Raw genomic sequence first — 13,971 nt, forward strand, 5'->3', positions numbered from 1 at the left:
CTTTTGAGGCTGATATTCAGCATTATATTCTGAGAGCACTGCAAAGTTGAACTCGTTTGTTCTTTGCATGGAGTGATCACCTGTAACAGATCACAAATCTTCCCCTTTTGGGTTGCTGTATAGTCTGCTGTACGGTTGTGTGGATAGATGATGGCTTTATTTTGCTATCCACCTGTTTAAATTGTTTAGTTTGTGGTCAGACATGTACAGTGGAAGGTATTTTCCTGAGCAAAACAAATCAGGTTTGTTTTTCTTCTCAACTAGTTCTGAAATAGATCTCTTTGAATGTGCACAGAATATACCGTAGTACAATTAACTTCTCAATTTCTATCTTGTCTGTTTTAAGGTTTTATTTACGTCCAACTGCTTCGTGCAGGGTTGGGGTTTTTTGAGAAAGTGAAAACAATTTTAACTGAAAAAAGATGCCTTTAACTACAGGAAGTGATGTGTGACTGTCTGGACACAGTATCCCGTTGTGTCTGGCACCAGGATTTTGGCAGTGGATCTGCTGGGTTGTAGCCCAGCAAACATCATTATGCCAAAAATGGTTGGGGGTCAAAAACCAAGAAGGGCAACATAGTCATACACTAGTATAAGATGAGTATCCAGACGGTCATGCTGTTTACAGTTTCAGTAGTCATCCAGTCAGACTCGTTTACAAACCAGGAAATGTTTATCATCTATTATTTGAAAATCAACTGGACACACTGCCATGCACAATGACTAGGAGGCTATTACAGATGTTTAATTTTTAAAGATTAAAAAAACCTTTATTTCTAAAGGTTAAATATATTTATGTCTCCTGTGAGACAAAAAAGTGTCCCTGTATAAAAGGCTCTGGGATTTTACGTCTATGTTCTGCAATATTTTGTGGGGTGGAGCCGTAGGAAATGACGTAGGCAGAAGTTGGGGGTAACGCGATGCTACTCGACAAGGGGAGATTGTTTTTCCGTGGTAGTTCTGTTTACCTCGTCAGCTGTGTTCCTGGTTGCCATCCTTCCCGGTGATGCTCCGAGTGTTAAGTTCATGACTGGAAACTGCTGGCAACACTGAGCATCTAAGTGGCAATAAAACAGCTGGCGGTGACAATCCAGCAAAGTGGAAGCCTCTTGTCCTCCTTCCTGTATCCTGACCGATACACCATCTTGTTAGCTGCTGAACCTAAAAGAACTAGTCCTCACCAAGTACTCCTCAATAGTCCCTAACCCTTAACCTTTCACTATAAGCCCCATAAGCCTGTCTGTCCACTGAGTGACTGCTGGTTAGCTTGGTGGGATAAGATGGGGAAAAAAATGAAGGTTGGGAGTTTGACCCACTTTATGGGACATGGTTTATTGAGGTTATTATTATTGCTAGAGCTGTTATCATTATTATTATTAGTAGTATTAGTAGTAGTAGTATTGATCCAACCGAAAAAAGCAACTATATCACAAAAATATATGTAATAAACTCTCCAATGTTCCTATTTGCAGTGTGTCTAGGTACTTGATCCTTTAAGGGGAGGCTGCAGCTGTTGGGGTGTGTTGTTTTCATCAACGTGTAGACCTAAAGCATGTACTAAAAAGCTAGATTATGGGTTTAGTGAGGTCAATTCAAGTTTAACACTAAGCTTTCAGTGGTATGAAGGTGATTCACTTCTTACCAGCTTATATCACCATGATAACACATTCTCCAGACCTAAAATGCTCCAGAGACACTTATAGTCAAGATAAGACAAGACATACCAAACCAATACGTGCTGACCAATCAGATGTCTGGAAAATAGTGTCATCATTCCATAAAGATCCTTTTGACCTTAGAGTATGTTTAGTACCATATTTTTCGGACCAAAAGGCGCACCAGATTATAAGGCGCACTGTCGATGAACTGGTCTGTTTTCATACATCAGGCGCATTAAGTGAAACAAAACAGTCACATAAGTCAAGTTTTACACAACTCATTCTTCTTGCTTCCTCCACTTCCGTACCATTGATTCAATAATGTTGAATTCTCTCACAGCTGCTCTATTCCCATGTTGTTCCAGTATATTTTGACTAACCTCATATTGTGGATGGATTATCAAAGCTGTTCTCCTGACTGCAGTCTGGTCCGTTTACAGCATCCTGCCATGCGATTGCATTTGTCGCCAACCATCGGGAACCCTCACGTTAACTTTTATCGAGTGGAAAAAAGTTAGCGTTCATCCTCCCGCTTCACTGTGTTTATGCTAACATAGCTGTGTCACTAGTGATCATGTAGCATATCATTATATACCAGCTAGCCCAACTTCAATAACCCTACAAACGTCACTGCTGTTTAGTTTTCTGTCTTCATTTATGTTGGAAGTGATAGCAGAGCTGTACGTTTTAATTTTTTCAGAAATCTCTCAGTCAGAACATGGTATATCATGTTTAGGTGGAAACTAGTGAGCTAACTTCCTGCTAACTTCTAACTCTGTTAAATGTAATAAATTCTGTTTTCATGAATGCCTGGATGTTAAACTTAATTGTTACACCTGGTAGATCAACCACACTGATCATTTTATTAAAGATCAAAGAATTTCGACAGTTTTTACCGGTCAGTGATGCTGCAGTGCTTTTTTTTATTTGTTTTTCGCAGTTTTGCCGCAGTGTTTGTTTCAACAAATGAGTCAATAAAACAAAGGAACGAGTATGCAGAAAAGGAACTGAAGACAGAGACTATAAATACACCGAAGGTAACACGGGAAGAGGAAACAGGAGGGAAACTAAACCCAGCTCAAAACAATAAAGATAATGAAAAGCAAAGGGAAGCAAAACTAGATAGACACAGAGGACAACTAACAAAATAAAACAGGAAGTGAATCAAAACCAGAAATGATACCACTTTTCAAAAGGAAAACACAAGGTGTTCAATGAAGGAAATCAGTGAATTCAGTAATTACAAAACAAAGCAAATACATGAAAGTCAAACTACAAGAAAACCAGAGACCCTAAAAAGACACAGAAACACACTCTATAAGAAACCAACTAAACAATAATATATGCAGAGAACACGAGGAGCAGCAATCAATAAAAACAAGCAACCAAGTAATAACAGGGACTCAAAACAAAACTAAACTTAATACCAAACCCAAAGACTGAGGAACTTATAATATTCAAAACCCTGGGTCTTGCCCTAGAGATTGTGTCCTTACTGGCCTTATATTAACATTTTTAAGTAGATTAAGGGCAGTTTTTTTCAGGGTTTATTTAATTTAATTAATTTTGTTCTTTGATCACTTGTAGATCACTGCACTGCTGGAGCTGCAGCTGAAAGAATACAGATGAAAGTGTCTCATGCACATCAAGCGCAATAAGCAATTGTAAGTCTTAATGTCTCAAGTTGTGAGTTGTGATACTGAGAGGACTATTAATGCACACAGCCAGCATTTATAGAACTCTTTTCCAGTTTTGCAGAAGCGCCCACACATTTATGCAGCTTTTTATAATTTATAACTTTTTATACTTTTCATTAATATCTCTCATGTACTCACACCCATGGCTGCAGTAGCAGTGGTGCTTTCAGCCTGTGTTTAGCTTCTTTGTATTTTTCTACTCCTATAGTTTGATCAAAATATGCCATTAGACCTATCATTTTTATGACTGGTCATATGTATCCGACATCACCACTTTCAAGCTTGCGCATAGCTAGACTGAATAACCTTTGATTGATTTTCTTTTGATGCGACTGTTTAGCGTGACTGATCATGTGAGGCTAAGCTAAGCCTAGTGTGAGATATCCTGTGTGTTTAATCTGATTTGTAGTACAGGTCCCAGGACACAAGGTTTCTTTTCAGTGTAACATCATCATTGACTAGACTATCAGTGATTTTAATGTTGTGGTCTATCAGTTTGTATAACACATTATGCAGACAGCTTTCAAAAACATGCTATTTGTGAACATACGGTCTCATAAGTAAAGGTTCACAGAAACAGATTTTTTTTAGCAAGAGGAAATGAGTAGATGGACTTTCTTGACGCCTTTACTTAAAAAAAAAACGTGGATCAGGAAGTCATTTGTTAAGTTTCCAGTATGACATATGGTGTCACAGAATGTAACACTGATGCTGAGACAAGAAATAAACTCTGAAACATGCTAACAGTGGCAACGGAAGAAATACAATTAAGCCGTGATCGCTGCAGCAGCTCTCAAAAGCACACCCGGATAAGCTACACAAGTTAGATCAGTGCTGTATTTCAATTAGTCATTTGAGCTTTGAAGACAAATTCTGTCAAGGAACAGAATTAATCAATAGGTTTAACAAATTATGTCTGGTAATCTCAAAACAAAAGGACACACACACACACACACACACATACGTGTTTTCGTGAAATATCAGGACCTATGACAAAAATGTGACAAATGGGAACGTGCCTTTCTGAAGGTCCTAGAGGCATGGGAATCACACAAAGTTTGACCCATGCTTCCAGGAACACGCCCATCTGTTGAGATTTTGGCTAGGGTGAAATTTTGGTCAAACCTGAATTTAATGCTACTTGTGAGGACACTGTCAGGTTTATGTGACTTATGAGTACCATAAGGTCACACACTGATATTTCATGTTTAGGTGAATTGTGAAGCCCATGGAAACACATAATTTTCAAGTATATATGACTTATAAGGACCAGGTAAGGGTAGGTTCTGTATTTTTAAGCTTGGCTCCTTTTGAGATTACAATATAATAGGCATGGATGCACAATAGTAATGCTCACCAGTCGGGTAACTTCTGACAGAAATATCAGACATTTATGTGTTAATAAAACAGTAAATATGAGCTGTGTAGAGACTTAAAAAAAGACATAGGTCAAATGTGGTCAGTCTACTTTTTAAGTCTTAATATTGTAATGCATTAATTCATTTTGTAGTGAATGTTCATGTCAATAAAAACGTGGAACATTATCTGCCTTTCTTATCATTTAATTGAAAGCACCCAGCATAAACCACAGATTTATGAGTAAGAACAATGCAATACAGAAAACTACAATATTGACATAACTGTGGAAGCAACAAAGTATCTCTCTTGGTTGTTTCTTTTTTTTCCTTGCATCTTTCTTTTAATGCAATGATCCTGTTGTGGATGTAGTACTTTATGGCAACCCAGTCTCTGCCTTTACGAGCTGCCGGCTCTGCTTGGAAGCAGCAGTCACATTCCTTTTACCTGGTACTTTGCAGCAACCTTTACTTCATCATTTGTCCACTTGCTTCTCACCTTCCCAGCTGTCATAAATGGAAACAAAAGAAAATATCTTAATGTGAATGCAAGAAAAGATAGAAAATATTCTAGTTTATAGTTTATAATGTGAATACAAAATGTTCTTAAACCTTGCTTTCTACTGGAGCACTTTAAAGGAGCAATGTAACACAAACTAGAGTTGTTGGTTCTACCAATTGAGAAAGGCTACAAAAACACATTCATGTCCTTCACAGCTTAAAACAATATGAGGACAATGTAACACAAAAAACACAAAAATATCAAATTTAGTAGGAATAAATATCAAGCTGATGCTTTAAAGGAAAGTTAGAACTAACAAATGGTACGCCAATTTCTTTCTCCTAAGATCTTCACAAAGAAGTAAAGCTAATGTTGATTTTGGGAAACTTTGACTCAAACTGATTGTTTTAATACAATCAAAGTGCATTTAATTTATGCACTAGGCCCAACTGACACATAAACTTGATTACTAAATACAAAAACATGATGTGTAACCTGTTGGAAGAATGAAGTGGGTATGTCACTCACCAATTGGTCTGTATGAGGCTGAGACAGGACCTCAGCACTTGGTGTCTGCAACAAAAGACAACAATATAACGTCAGAAACATTCTCTAGTATAAATCCCGACTAGATGATCAACTACAGATCATATTTGTAGCAGTGAACATTATTCACAGAAGGATCCGACTTCCTTATACAAGATTCTATAGAAACTTAACACTGTACAGTTCTGCTACCAACAATATGAGGACAGTGTAACACACACTAGAGTTGTTGGTCCAACCACATGAGGAAGGCAACTGAAACACACTCATGTCCTTCACAGCTTAAAACAATATGAGGACATTGTAACACACACTACAATCACTGGTCCTACCATATGAGGACTTCTTCTTAAACACACTCATGTCCTTCACAGCTTAAAACAATATGAGGACAGTGTAACACACACACTACAATCACTGGTCCTACCACATGAGGACTTCTACTTAAACACACTCATGTCCTTCACAGCTTAAAACAATATGAGGACATGACGACTGAACACATGTAGAGTTCATGTTCCTGACTTCTAACTTCTCCTGCTGTTGTCAATAAAAGCTCTAAACCCAACACTGATGTAAAGCCATCTATTTCCCCAGAAATTAAATCATGTAAACTGATCAGCGGGAGGTTAAATGGACAAAAACATGTGTAAAAGGACAAAAATATCAAATGTAGTCAGAATAAAGATCAAGCTGATGCTTTAAGGGTAAGTTTGGACTAACAAATGGTATAGACCAGGGTGCCCAATCCCAGTCCTCGAGAGCTACTGCCCTGCAGCTTTTAGATGCGTCCTTGTTCGAGCACACCTGAATCAAATGAATGGCTCGTTATCAGGCCTTTGCCAGACTTGATGGCATGCCGAATTGGTAATCCAACTATTTGATTCAGCTGTGTTGGAGTAGGGATGCATCTAAAAGCTGCAGGACAGTAGCTCTCGAGGACTGGGATTGGGCACCCTGGTATAGACAATTACTTTCTCCTAATGCTAATGTTGATTTTGGTTAACTTTGACTGAAACTGATTGTTTTAATACAATTAAAGTACATTTCATTTATGCACTAGGCCCATCTGACACATATACTTGATACCAAATACAAAAATATGATGTGTAACCTGTTGGAAGAATGAAGTGGGTAAGTCACTCACCGATTGGTCTGTATGAGGCTGAGACAGGACCTCAGCACTTGGTGTCTGCAACAAAAGACAACAATATAACGTCAGAAACATTCTCTAGTATAAATCCCGACTAGATGATCAACTACAGATCATATTTGTAGCAGTGAACATTATTACAGAAGGATCCGACTTCCTTATACCAGATTCTAAAGAAACTTAACACTGTACAGTTCTGCTACCAACAATATGAGGACAGTGTAACACACACTAGAGTTGTTGGTCCAACCACATGAAGAAGGCAACTGAAACACACTCATGTCCTTCACAGCTTAAAACAATATGAGGACAGTGTAACACACACTACAATCACTGGTCCTACCATATGAGGACTTCTACTTAAACACACTCATGTCCTTCACAGCTTAAAACAATATGAGGACATTGTAACACACACTACAATCACTGGTCCTACCATATGAGGACTTCTTCTTAAACACACTCATGTCCTTCACAGCTTAAAACAATATGAGGACATGACGACTGAACACATGTAGAGTTCATGTTCCTGACTTCTAACTTCTCCTGCTGTTGTCAATAAAAGCTCTAAACCCAACACTGATGTAAAGCCATCTATTTCCCCAGAAATTAAATCATGTAAACTGATCGGCGGGAGGTTAAATGGACAAAAACGTGTAAAAGGACAAAAATATCAAATGTAGTCAGAATAAAGATCAAGCTGATGCTTTAAGGAAAGTTTGGACTAACAAATGGTATAGACAATTGCTTTCTCCTAATACTAATGTTGATTTTGGGAAACTTTTCCTCAAACTGATTGTATTAAAACAATCAAAGTGCATTTCATTTATGCACTAGGCCCAACTGGCACATATACTTGATACCAAATACAAAAACATGATGTGTAACCTGTTGGAAGAATGAAGTGGGTATGTCACTCACCGATTGGTCTGTATGAGGCTGAGACAGGACCTCAGCACTTGGTGTCTGCAACAAAAGACAACAATATAACGTCAGAAACATTCTCTAGGATAAATCCCGACTAGATAATTAACTACAGATCATATTTGTAGCAGTGAACATTATTACAGAAGGATCTGACTTCCTTATACCAGATTCTAAAGAAACTTAACACTGTACAGTTCTGCTACCAACAATATGAGGACAGTGTAACACACACACTACAATCACTGGTCCTACCATATGAGGACTTCTACTTAAACACACTCATGTCCTTCACAGCTTAAAACAATATGAGGACATGACGACTGAACACATGTAGAGTTCATGTTCCTGACTTCTAACTTCTCCTGCTGTTGTCAATAAAAGCTCTAAACCCAACACTGATGTAAAGCCATCTATTTCCCCAGAAATTAAATCATGTAAACTGATCAGCGGGAGGTTAAATGGACAAAAACGTGTAAAAGGACAAAAATATCAAATGTAGTCAGAATAAAGATCAAGCTGATGCTTAAAGGAAAGTTTGGACTAACAAATGGTATAGACAATTACTTTCTCCTAATGCTAATGTTGATTTTGGTTAACTTTGACTGAAACTGATTGTTTTAATACAATTAAAGTGCATTTCATTTATGCACTAGGCCCATCTGACACATATACTTGATACCAAATACAAAAATATGATGTGTAACCTGTTGGAAGAATGAAGTGGGTAAGTCACTCACCGATTGGTCTGTATGAGGCTGAGACAGGACCTCAGCACTTGGTGTCTGCAACAAAAGACAACAATATAACGTCAGAAACATTCTCTAGTATAAATCCCAACTAGATGATCAACTACAGATCATATTTGTAGCAGTGAACATTATTACAGAAGGATCCGACTTCCTTATACCAGATTCTAAAGAAACTTAACACTGTACAGTTCTGCTACCAACAATATGAGGACAGTGTAACACACACTAGAGTTGTTGGTCCAACCACATGAAGAAGGCAACTGAAACACACTCATGTCCTTCACAGCTTAAAACAATATGAGGACAGTGTAACACACACTACAATCACTGGTCCTACCATATGAGGACTTCTACTTAAACACACTCATGTCCTTCACAGCTTAAAACAATATGAGGACATGACGACTGAACACATGTAGAGTTCATGTTCCTGACTTCTAACTTCTCCTCCTGCTGTTGTCAATAAAAGCTCTAAACCCAACACTGATGTAAAGCCATCTATTTCCCCAGAAATTAAATCATGTAAACTGATCAGCGGGAGGTTAAATGGACAAAAACATGTGTAAAAGGACAAAAATATCAAATGTAGTCAGAATAAAGATCACGCTGATGCTTTAAGGAAAGTTTGGACTAACAAATGGTATAGACAATTACTTTCTCCTAATGCTAATGTTGATTTTGGTTAACTTTGACTGAAACTGATTGTTTTAATACAATCAAAGTGCATTTCATTTATGCACTAGGCCCAACTGGCACATATACTTGATACCAAATACAAAAACATGATGTGTAACCTGTTGGAAGAATGAAGTGGGTATGTCACTCACCAATTGGTCTGTATGAGGCTGAGACAGGACCTCAGCACTTGGTGTCTGCAACAAAAGACAACAATATAACGTCAGAAACATTCTCTAGGATAAATCCCGACTAGATAATTAACTACAGATCATATTTGTAGCAGTGAACATTATTACAGAAGGATCCGACTTCCTTATACCAGATTCTAAAGAAACTTAACACTGTACAGTTCTGCTACCAACAATATGAGGACAGTGTAACACACACTAGAGTTGTTGGTCCAACCACATGAAGAAGGCAACTGAAACACACTCATGTCCTTCACAGCTTAAAACAATATGAGGACATGACGACTGAACACATGTAGAGTTCATGTTCCTGACTTCTAACTTCTCCTGCTGTTGTCAATAAAAGCTCTAAACCCAACACTGATGTAAAGCCATCTATTTCCCCAGAAATTAAATCATGTAAACTGATCAGCAGGAGGTTAAATGGACAAAAACATGTGTAAAAGGACAAAATATCAAATGTAGTCAGAATAAAGATCACGCTGATGCTTTAAGGAAAGTTTGGACTAACAAATGGTATAGACAATTACTTTCTCCTAATGCTAATGTTGATTTTGGTTAACTTTGACTGAAACTGATTGTTTTAATACAATTAAAGTGCATTTCATTTATGCACTAGGCCCATCTGACACATATACTTGATACCAAATACAAAAACATGATGTGTAACCTGTTGGAAGAATGAAGTGGGTAAGTCACTCACCGATTGGTCTGTATGAGGCTGAGACAGGACCTCAGCACTTGGTGTCTGCAACAAAAGACAATATAACGTCAGAAACATTCTCTAGTATAAATCCCGACTAGATGATCAACTACAGATCATATTTGTAGCAGTGAACATTATTCACAGAAGGATCTGACTTCCTTATACCAGATTCTATAGAAACTTAACACTGTACAGTTCTGCTACACACAATATGAGGACAGTGTAACACACACTAGAGTTGTTGGTCCAACCACATGAAGAAGGCAACTGAAACACACTCATGTCCTTCACAGCTTAAAACAATATGAGGACATGACGACTGAACACATATAGAGTTCATGTTCATGTTCCTGACTTCTAACTTCTCCTGCTGTTGTCAATAAAAGCTCTAAACCCAACACTGATGTAAAGCCATCTATTTCCCCAGAAATTAAATCATGTAAACTGATCAGCGGGAGGTTAAATGGACAAAAACATGTGTAAAAGGACAAAAATATCAAATGTAGTCAGAATAAAGATCACGCTGATGCTTAAAGGAAAGTTTGGACTAACAAATGGTATAGACAATTACTTTCTCCTAATGCTAATGTTGATTTTGGTTAACTTTGACTGAAACTGATTGTTTTAATACAATTAAAGTGCATTTAATTTATGCACTAGGCCCATCTGACACATATACTTGATACCAAATACAAAAACATGATGTGTAACCTGTTGGAAGAATGAAGTGGGTAAGTCACTCACCGATTGGTCTGTATGAGGCTGAGACAGGACCTCAGCACTTGGTGTCTGCAACAAAAGACAACAATATAACGTCAGAAACATTCTCTAGTATAAATCCCGACTAGATGATCAACTACAGATCATATTTGTAGCAGTGAACATTATTACAGAAGGATCCGACTTCCTTATACCAGATTCTAAAGAAACTTAACACTGTACAGTTCTGCTACCAACAATATGAGGACAGTGTAACACACACTAGAGTTGTTGGTCCAACCACATGAGGAAGGCAACTGAAACACACTCATGTCCTTCACAGCTTAAAACAATATGAGGACAGTGTAACACACACTACAATCACTGGTCCTACCATATGAGGACTTCTTCTTAAACACACTCATGTCCTTCACAGCTTAAAACAATATGAGGACATGACGACTGAACACATGTAGAGTTCATGTTCCTGACTTCTAACTTCTTCTGCTGTTGTCAATAAAAGCTCCAAACCCAACACTGATTTAAAGGCATCTATTTCCCCAGAAATTAAATCATGTAAACTGATCAGCGGGAGGTTAAATGGACAAAAACATGTGTAAAAGGACAAAAATATCAAATGTAGTCAGAATAAAGATCACGCTGATGCTTTAAGGGAAAGTTTGGACTAACAAATGGTATAGACAATTACTTTCTCCTAATGCTAATGTTGATTTTGGTTAACTTTGACTGAAACTGATTGTTTTAATACAATTAAAGTGCATTTCATTTATGCACTAGGCCCATCTGACACATATACTTGATACCAAATACAAAAATATGATGTGTAACCTGTTGGAAGAATGAAGTGGGTAAGTATGAGGCTGAGACAGGACCTCAGCACTTGGTGTCTGCAACAAAAGACAACAATATAACGTCAGAAACATTCTCTAGTATAAATCCCGACTAGATAATTAACTACAGATCATATTTGTATCAGTGAACATTATTACAGAAGGATCCGACTTCCTTATACCAGATTCTAAAGAAACTTAACACTGTACAGTTCTGCTACCCACAATATGAGGACAGTGTAACACACACTAGAGTTGTTGATCCAACCACATGAGGAAGGCAACTGAAACACACTCATGTCCTTCACAGCTTAAAACAATATGAGGACAGTGTAACACACACACTACAATCACTGGTCCTACCATATGAGGACTTCTACTTTCCTGTTGGAGGTTGAGACAGGATGGAAGGAGAGCAGGGAAGTAGCTGGCACAAATGATTCTATTGACACAACAGGTCAGTGAGATTAATGAACTGAACACAACAGACTCTTTCAAAATAAAACAGGAAAAATGGCATGAAAATACAAACGTTGTAATATACAACCCTAACATAAACTCCTTAAAACAATGTTAATAACGTTAAGCCAAACTCAACTAACCCGCCACTAAACATAAGAAACTCAAAAACCTTAGAATAACGTCAGAAACGCTGGGCCAGAGACCCAGACCCTATTGGTTTGTGCTAAATACGAAAACATTATTATTAACATTTAAATCCCCCAAACATATCTTGTGTTGAAAAAAAAAAATGTGTGTTGCAGTTAGCTACACTTAAAAAGAGCTTAGACTGACTGTCTGTGCAGTTGAAGATGCAGAGCACGTGCAAGGCCACAGGTCCCTTTAACTCCAGTGGGAATTTAAAACAGTTAAATTAAACTTCTAATATCTATTGTTGAAGATAAATCTTAAGTAATTTTTAGCATTTATCATCATTCATCACACAGTTTGTTCAAATCGATTGTGTATTGTTTTAGTTCCGTTTAACTAGCGTTAATTAGCTTGTTAAACATACAACTTTACCTTGCTAAATGTGCGTCGAGTCATGGATATCAAAGGTAAATACATACGTCAAGACAAATCTCTGCTGAGTGCTGAAGGTCCCGGATGTGCAGTTCACTCAGAGCTCCGGCGAGTTTGTATCTTGCCGTGACCAGCAGCTCTTTGGTTGAGGCTTTGAACAATCAGATGCAGCGTTACTCACTTGTTGTCCAATCACAGACGTCGTTCTATGCTCCACTGACGAAATGCCGCATCCTCTCACCAGCCACGGGCTCTCCTCGTCCATTTAACAACAAAAACACAGCAACACTCGCTGTATTTGAGGTAGGAACACTTGAGAAGTGTCACAGTGTTTTGCAAACTGCTGTTACAGTTAATTTCGTTCCGTTAATTTGTTTGGTTCCTATTCTTAAGTAACACTTAAATACACATGTGGTTAGCTTGCTGGTCTAGTTTAAGTTAGCATGGGCATGCTGTTCACTGATGGAGTAATGCCAAAATTGGCCTGATATTGTCAGTGTGTTATCATAAACATGTCCTAATTTGTCATGAAAAGAAGAGCAGTACCCCTAGACCCTCAAGTGAAAATACAGATAATAGATAAGCAATTTAAGAAAATAAGTATAATGTGTATAATAAATGATTTTACTGTCACTTTCCTGGGTTTGTTGACCCAGCATTTTAAGTTTTAGTTTGTTTGGATGTCGATGTTTATTTATAAGTTCTTTAGGTTAGCTAAGTTCATTTGTTTATTAGATTACCCTTGTGATGTCTGTTTTATTGTGAAAGTCCTTGTCCTATATGCAGTGAGTCTAGTTTTGTTTCCCTTGTCTTGTTAGGTCTGATTTGTCCCAGCTGTTCCTCATCCCCTCATTGTCTCTCTGTGTACTTACAAGGGCTTGCAAAAGTATTCGTCCCCCTTTTCCACATTTTGTCACATTACTGCCACAAACATGAATCAATTTTAATGGAATCCAATTTCAGCAAAAGGTGGTTCTACAAAGTATTGACTCAGGGGCTGAATAATTACGCACACCCCCTTTTCAGTTATTTATTTGTAAAAATGTTTGGAATCATGTATGATTTTCATTCCACTTCTCACGTGTAGACCACTTTGTATTGGTCTTTCATATGCGAGTCCAATAAAATTGATTCATGTTTGTGGCAGTAATGTGACAAAATGTGGAAAAGTTCAAGGGGGCGAATACTTTTGCAAGCCACTGTAAGTCCTGTCCTCATTTGTTCAGTGTCAGGTCATCT

At 37.8% G+C, this 13,971-nt stretch overlaps 1 long non-coding RNA gene across 1 annotated transcript; it reads right to left on the bottom strand.

The window, feature by feature from the left end:
* Positions 1–12,115: 12,115 nt before the first annotated feature.
* On the bottom strand, positions 12,116–12,879 carry LOC120440134. Its single transcript, XR_005612998.1, has 3 exons — positions 12,733–12,879; positions 12,505–12,556; positions 12,116–12,151 (listed from the first exon to the last, which is right to left on the bottom strand). It is a non-coding gene; the product is annotated as an uncharacterized LOC120440134 (long non-coding RNA).
* Positions 12,880–13,971: the final 1,092 nt, after the last annotated feature.

Source organism: Oreochromis aureus, linkage group 5 (genome assembly GCF_013358895.1).
Source record: "Oreochromis aureus strain Israel breed Guangdong linkage group 5, ZZ_aureus, whole genome shotgun sequence".
In the NCBI taxonomy this organism is placed as follows: Eukaryota; Metazoa; Chordata; class Actinopteri; order Cichliformes; family Cichlidae; genus Oreochromis; species Oreochromis aureus.